Here is an 8038-nt window from a genome sequence, read left to right as displayed (position 1 = left end):
CACTTTGTTTGTCCCCACTAGAAAAGTTGTCTAACGCATACAAATTCAAATAGGATCATTAATCAAGGCTGCAGTAGACCAAGTGTGCCTTTGCAAGACAAGGAAATCTGTTAAACACCTACACACATTAAGGCAGATCAATTGACATTTATCCAATTGAGTTAAGAATCATTCTAAATACATTTTTAGATTACTATTAGTATCTACAGAAAGAAAATGTCCCAACGTGATTAGATTCATGTTATGTTGTACAAACTGATTCTTCTATCATGGCCTTATTTTAAAGGATTGAACGCCTATGGAGGGACGTGTGGACTGCAGTGACCCATGTCTACTACGATGTCCTGCACAGCTTAGAGGATGAAGGACTCCTGGACCTTGCTGACAGTTTGCATCTGTTCTGTGTACACTTTGTCTTTGTACCTCGGCTGCAGCAGGACCTTGAACATTTTGCTAAAGGCTGGGATGACCACTCTCTGCGCACAGAGAGAGGCCGGACCCCAAACCAGCTTTGGCACTTGAGTCTCATGGAGAATCCAGTTACCGAGCCAGACGCTGCAGAGGTAATTCACTTAAAGGCCTAATTACAATAAGCCCTGTCAGCACACTGAAATAACAGACTGTTGGAAAAATTGAAGATGTCACAACTTTTATTCTGTATAAAATGATACTGTGCTTAGCATTCTTTGTCAGTAGATAAGAGAGACTCCCTTAACAAACTCTAGGCTTTTCTTATAACTCTGGGGGATGGGTGAGTATTTGTTAAGACTAGATGTTGGGGGTTTTCGTTGTTTTAAGGAGATACCGTGTGACAAGGACTAGGTGGAGACGCAAGGTCTGGTGACCATTTGCTTGACATCATGTCGTAAACACGCACACACGTAAACATGCATGCACACACGCGCGCCAGGTCTATGCAAGGGAGCCAATGAAAGAAGGGCCATGGGACATTTGCATGCCTGTGTATGAACCAATGACTGTTTAGCATGGTGTTGCTTAAATAGTTTAGCTAGCACAACATACTGACAGACAAACTTTGTATTGCGATCAGATTTTGTCTCCTTGCCGGCAAGCATTGAACCATTGTACTTTCTTTGAATCCGACAACTGCATTACTTGAGAAATTATCCTAACACAGATCCTGGAACCCATTCGATTGCTAAAGGGTTTTAAAATTGGAAGTATTTCGAATGATCTGTTCTCCATTTTAGGGAATGCAGATTGATGACATTGACTGGGATGCCACAGGATTTGAAGAAGATCCATACAGTGGAGTTGTAGTCCCAGACATCGACTGCCCATTAGACCAGGCCGCCATTGCGGAGCTGCGCATGGCTGTACAACCTACTGCACATTCAGTCAGTTTTGGCAGGGACAATTACCTAATGTGTGTCAGACATGCGTCACATCTTGCTGGTAGAGTATAGTATCTTTGACATGGCAATCTGATAATTGAATGAATCCTGACAATGAAAAATATTCTGAGTGTTTAATTTGTGAATAAAACCTTGTACAAAAACGAAACGTTGAATGAAATGGTACATTTGTCTAGACCTAGACCTTCCTAATATATATATTGCAAATTGAACAAGCCCGGTGTATTCCTGGCCTTAGACGAGACCAAAACCTGTGTCACAGGTTGATATGCAGGACTCCAGTGACAAGCTGAACATGGCATAATTGTCATAGTTTCCAGGCAACTTCAGGGACTGGAAACAAGTGGAAGATCGAGGGTGCGAGCCATGGACCACCTCCATGTGGAGATCCTATGTTGGGACCTCCCATCCTGTCCAAAACCGAAGCAGGGCCCTCAAAGACTTTTGTGACGCTGAGTAAGAAATCTAAATTCAATACATATTACAGGAAGCTTCCCGCCTTTTACTTTTGCCTGGTTGATGTGCAACTTTGAATGCTTAAAACCTCACAACTAAAAAAGAATATCTTTATGTGCTACACCTTTAAGCAAGCATAATAGGCAGACGTAACAAAAACCTGTCTCAATGAATTGGCGGAGGTATCCTGCTACAGTGCATCTAATTTCCAGAGAGTAGGGCTCATCCTCCTCCTCCTCCATTGGTTTCTCCACAGGCCAGATAATGCGATCAAGGATCGTCTGATGTATAAAAAATAAATAAAAAAAAGCATGTTGAACCATTCCAAATGTTAGTCACTTTCATTGTACTCATCTGCACATGATTACACTAAAAGGTGCTAAGAGGAAAATGACTAAATAGGTGCAAGTCCATTGTGACTTCTGATTTAAACAAATGTATATTCAAAATCATTATAGATTCAATACCAACAAAGTATATTACCAACATTTTTAAATGACTTACTGACACACAACAACCTTATTTTACCTCAGGGCTGATGGCCACATCGGCCAAGCGGGGAAACATCAATCTGGCTGTTGCTCTTTTGGTGGATAGCAAAGGCCACACTCCAGTCTGTCTGATGCCTTTTCTTAACTGTACTATCTGTTGTGCAGTTCTACCAAGGACCTAAAAAACAGTAAAACATAGGTAACATGATCATAAAAGTTAAGGCAAGACAAATATCAATGTGAGACGCTAGTGTGGTCTGGTGACCATCCTCAAGTCTAGTACAGTAGGAACTAACTTCTGTGAAGAACTTGATATTAAATTGACAGCTCCGTGTCTTAAGATGTGTAATGTTTTTTGGATAGAAAGATAAATTCTGCCTCTGTTTAAATCTGACTAGATATGTAGAGTACCGCATGTTGTAGAAGGCGGTGGAACAGCCAGTGGCGGGTCTCCTCTGTGAGGAACTGTCTCCCTATCTCCCAGCTCTCCGCCAACTGCTTTACAGCGCTCTGTTCTTCCTCGCTTAGATCTGCTTGACCCTCCAGCTTCAAACAACCAAGTCACTTAATTAAAGCTCAATGTGTAGTTTAAATGTGCTCTTTATGCATAGGATGAATACACCGCCATAACATTATGACCATTGTCATGTGACGTGAATAAAACTGATAATTTCATTGTCATAGACCCTGTCAGTGGTTGAGATATATTGGTCCGATCCAACAGACGGAATCTTATCGTTTAAAAAATCCGTTAACCTGGACCATAAAATAACAAAACAACACGGATGCAATAATATTCCGCATGTCCATATCAGGAACATCATCCAGGGTGATGGTAGTAGCGTCTGGCTTGTCTCCCAAGAGCATGCACACCACGGCTGGACATAGTCCGGCCAGCACAGGGCGTCCATGAAGGAAGGAATGTCCCAGAATCCTCCCAGCCATGAGGAAGAGGTCACTATCCAGAAGAAGTTGAGAAGCACAGGGCACTAAGTGGTCCTGCTGCCCTTCAAAAAGTATGGTTACATCTCCGTTACCTGAGTAAAAAAGTAATGGAGATACGGGAGATAAAAACAGCATTAAGCACTTATCATAAAAGGACTTTCCAGATGACAGAAACTTTGATTATTGGGCCACATACCATAGTTCACATGGAAGCCAGTTTGGAGAGTCTGAACTGTTAGGTTTAGGACATGACGGTTCACACCTTCACCAATGGCAGCATCCCCTGTGAGTTAGGTAGATTATGATAGAAATAAATAGATAGATATAAGTGAGGGTCATAATGTTGTATTTAAATCAATCTATATTACATGATGTCTAGTTCTGGCCAAATGCTAGCCCCTTCAGATCCTTTTCATGATAAAGTAAATATCTTTTCACTTAAATAATACTGTTAAAGCTATGAAAATGTATGGTGTAAAGAGAGCTATTGTTGACATATGAAAAGTTGACCCATCAAATTCAATGAAAGTGTTAAAAAAGAAAGTGCTGTAGATTCCCAATTTCATATTGATATTGCAATAAATGGTTTGAATATATGAGCTACAAAAGTCCAAATGCTTTGTGTATGTATACACACGATAATGGGAGGATGACCATTTGCGAATAGGTCTGTTTCAAAAGTGACATCCTACCTTCCAGCCAGCACCGAAGAGGTCTAGCCCAGTTTGTGGTGTTGGCCTTGTAAAAGCAGATTATGGCCCTCTCTCTGTCCTCAACACTCTGTCTGAGATCCAGGCTAAACTTGAGCGGTTCGCTGTCAACCTCCTTTGCCAATAAACTCCTTTTGAAAAGCACTGCTGCTCGTTGGGGGCACTCAGTGAGCATCCAGTCTTAAATGTAGCCAAAAAGTGTACTTATGATATTTTTTTTAACTGGGAGGAATTCAGTACCATAATTATACAAGACATCTAAAAATATACCTACAAAGAACATCTATCCTAAGACTTGTTGACGCGAGAAATGGGTTAACATCAAGTATCACTGCAATCACAATCTTTTAAATAGGTAGTACGAGTTTGAGATGGCAATATGCTTACCCGGTGTTGGTTCAGTAATAGACCTGCCAGGCCCAAATGCAACCTCTTCACTGGGACCCTCCGCTTCAGCTCCTCCTCTCTGGACCGTACTGGGACCTCCCGCTTCAGCTCCTCCTCTCTGGACCGTACTGGGACCTCCTGCTTCAGCTCCTCCTCTCTGGACCGTACTGGGACCTCCTGCTTCAGCTCCTCCTCTCTGGACCGTACTGGGACCTCCTGCTTCAGCTCCTCCTCTCTGGACCGTACTGGGACCTCCTGCTTCAGCTCTCTGCTCTCTATCTCCTCCTGCCACAGTTCCTCTTAATATACCGCCTTCCGGAGATGCAGAAGGATCTTCTTTGTCATCCGCATCAATTATCAGACTTGCATAAAACAGTTTGCAGTCACAATCAAGACAGATCAAATAACAGAAAGACTTCAGATTTTATGTAAGGTTATACTTACATGTCACCACAGGAGCTGGCATGGAGCTCTATGAAGGCTTTTAAGAATTATTTTCCACATGTTGGACATCTCTCCTAAAAGAATATGTAAAATGCTCATGAAAATATTTATATGTCAAATATTTATTATCACACTACAAAATATTGTATGCCAAGATACTTCGGACAAAAAAGCTTTTGCTTACATTTTCCACATTCCATGCCGGTGTAGCCTCTTCAGTTACCTCCTCTTCAGTTACCTCCTTAATGTAGTCTACCTCAATGATCTCTTCCATGCACTGTTCAATATGCATAGGCAGGAATGGAAGAGGCATGGTCTTGCCACGTGTTGCAAATTGATTTAGGCATTCTTGAAAATTCTGGTGATGTGTGTGGCAGTGGAGATGTGTCCAGACTGTTTTGTAAAGGTACTATGTAAAGAATGTTCTTTCCGTTCGTGGTTGCAGCTTTCAGCATGGTGGCATTATACCCTTCTGTTTCCGAAGGTATCACGGACAGCTTTCTCTGTCCACTACCACCTTAATTTGGAAAAAAATATGAATATTCTATCAAAGAGAGAATTCATGATGAATTGTAACAGCATTAGGTATAATATCCATCACTGCACTGTCATCGGACCCTCCTAACAATGACTTTCTTGGCCTACAAATCATTACATTTTACCTGCCGCTTTATAGAACAGCCATCCCCCCGATAACAGCTTTAGTTTCGGATAGGTGTCTTCAAGAAGGCCGACAATCTGAACACATTCAATCAAAAATAAATATTTTGACTATGATGGCAAACCATCACATTTTCACAAAGTCTCCACATCACATTAACAGTTAATACCGGTAACCATCACATCCCTACACACAACATTCTACAACGATATTCAACATACCAAAAGATACATTTTACAATACCTCTTCATATTCAGCTCTCTCCGGCATATTAATGGTCCTTCTCCCAAGGCCCGCCTCAAGGAGTTGGGTCTCCTGTTTTGGTTTTGGAGTCTTGTCCGTGACCTCCGCCATCAGTATGAACTGCAACCTGATGTATTTCACTGGTTGAATCTTATTTGATGGCGGAGGCCTCCTTCCGGGCACCCCCTTCCTCCGCTTTCCGTAGTATGGAAAGGATCTGAGTAAAGATTCAAGCAATTTCAAGAATTTATAACAGTTTACATGGAGACAACATATGAAGATAAACAATGCTGTTCAATCTGTTATAACCTCTCCATCTCCTCCTGTACTGATGGATGGCCACGGCCACCAGCTGGGACTAGGTGGTGAGTAGGTGGCGGCTGGTGTACTAGATGCAGGCTTGGGCTCGCACCACGGCCACCAGCTGGGACTAGGTGGTGAGTAGGTGGCGGCTGGTGTACTAGATGCAGGCTTGGGCTCGCACCACGGCCACCACTAAATGCAGGGCCAGGAAGTGATTGGGAGGGGGTGTCCACCAGGGATGCGGTTGGGCTGCTGATATGTCTGGCCAGCAGAGAGAACAGGTTTTGAGCTGCATCCTTGATTTGGTTCTGTAGCTCGTCCTGAAAAATATAATTATGTTGATGTGGCTGACGTTAACACTAGTAGAGTTTATTCATTAAAACATTAGTTAAGCTATATAACAACACTTAACTAACATTCAGCTGGGCCACTAGTTAGCTAACCAAAAGATTGGTAATAGTTCAATGACACCATAGCAATGGTGGTTATGTAAGCTGTGAACGCTTAGTATGATGCTTACCGGCTGCAATGTTGGTGTATTCGCCATGCTTAACTAAACATGAGCTGGTCACACTGATCTCAAATGTTGGCTGGGAAAGTTAAGCGCAAAAAATTAAAAAGATATGGATCTTTCACTCTAGAGTGTATTATTTACTGCCAGCTTTCATTTCGAATGAAAACCACTAACTACATTGAGTGATTTCCAGGCAGTTCCTTGCCATTTAGCTGCACATTGTCCAACTAATGCTATGTTTAATGACTGGTCGTCTAATTAAATATCCGTATACATATTTACATTAAAAAACTATTCAACTTACTACGACTCTTATCCATATACTGGATACCTTATACTGTTAAGAGTGTGCTAACCGAATAATCTTTAAATGTTGCATTAAAGATACATGCCCATGGATATTTTGAACTACTTACCAAATGTATGGCGTGAAATTAGTGCCAGGAGAGCGAGCTCTGTAAAAACGATTTGTAACTTGCAAAAAAGATTTGTGTCTCTGTAGAAAATGATTCGTGTACTTGCAAAAAAAGTTTTGTGTCTCCGTAGAAGAAGGCAAGATGGTCCGTGTACCTTGTGGCCATTGGTTTTTCTAATTTGCAACCCGTGTTGACAAACGCAAAATAGGGCCGTAATATCGTTTTGTCACTTTAGTAAATCGAACACACATTTAAGTATAACGGCTTGTTTTTGGTTGTTTCGTTTTTTTTGGAATACTGAAATAACCATATGACACAAATGGTATAACGAGCCATTAATCGTTGTTTTGATTATTCCATATCCTTAATGCTGATATCTGCAAAAGATGAAAAATAGGCTCGTAATATCGATTTGTCCATTTCGGAAGTCAGAACCAGATGATGGGGAAATGCGTGGTATCCGTTGTTTTGTTTTATTTTGGAATAACGGAATAACCATATAACACAAATGGTATTACGAGCCATTTACTCGTTTGTTTGATTATTCCATATCCTTTATGCTGGTATCTGCAAGAAAAATGAAAAATAGCCTCGTAATATCGTTTTGTCCATTTTGGAAGTCAGAACCAGATTATGGGGAAAGGCTTGGTTTCCGTTGTTTTGTTTCATTTTGGAATTACGGAATATCCATAAAACACAAACGGTATAACGAGCCGTTTACTCATTTGTTTGATCGGCCGTATTATGCATACTGGCACAAGTGAAAAAGAGAGAGAGGGGGAAAAATGTGAAACTATTGGGGGTGTTATTACTTGCGAACACCAGAGGGCAGCAACGACTAGCTTTAAAAAAAAAAATCCTGTGATCTGCAGGCCTACAATCTTGACGACATGGCAGCAGGTTCTTTAGTAGAAGACACACACACCAAACTGAAGGCACATGTTGACCGCGTTTGCTAGTTGCTACTTAGTTAATAAATCTTTGATGAACCCAAGTTTCTTTAATATATATTAAGTTTCTTTAATATATATTAGAAACATTACAAGACGGGGCTCCAGTGTGTGTTCAAACAAGGCCAAAAGTGCCAGACGG

General features: G+C 41.3%; 1 long non-coding RNA gene across 1 annotated transcript; it reads right to left on the bottom strand.

Annotated features, from left to right (window-relative positions):
* Positions 1-1486: 1486 nt before the first annotated feature.
* On the bottom strand, positions 1487-2504 carry LOC136942448 (uncharacterized). Its single transcript, XR_010876598.1, has 3 exons — positions 2361-2504; positions 1993-2113; positions 1487-1828 (listed from the first exon to the last, which is right to left on the bottom strand). It is a non-coding gene; the product is annotated as an uncharacterized lncRNA (long non-coding RNA).
* Positions 2505-8038: the final 5534 nt, after the last annotated feature.

The sequence above is a fragment of the Osmerus mordax genome, chromosome 4 (assembly GCF_038355195.1).
Source record: "Osmerus mordax isolate fOsmMor3 chromosome 4, fOsmMor3.pri, whole genome shotgun sequence".
NCBI lineage: Eukaryota > Metazoa > Chordata > Actinopteri > Osmeriformes > Osmeridae > Osmerus > Osmerus mordax.
This window is presented reverse-complemented; position numbering and strand designations above follow the sequence as displayed.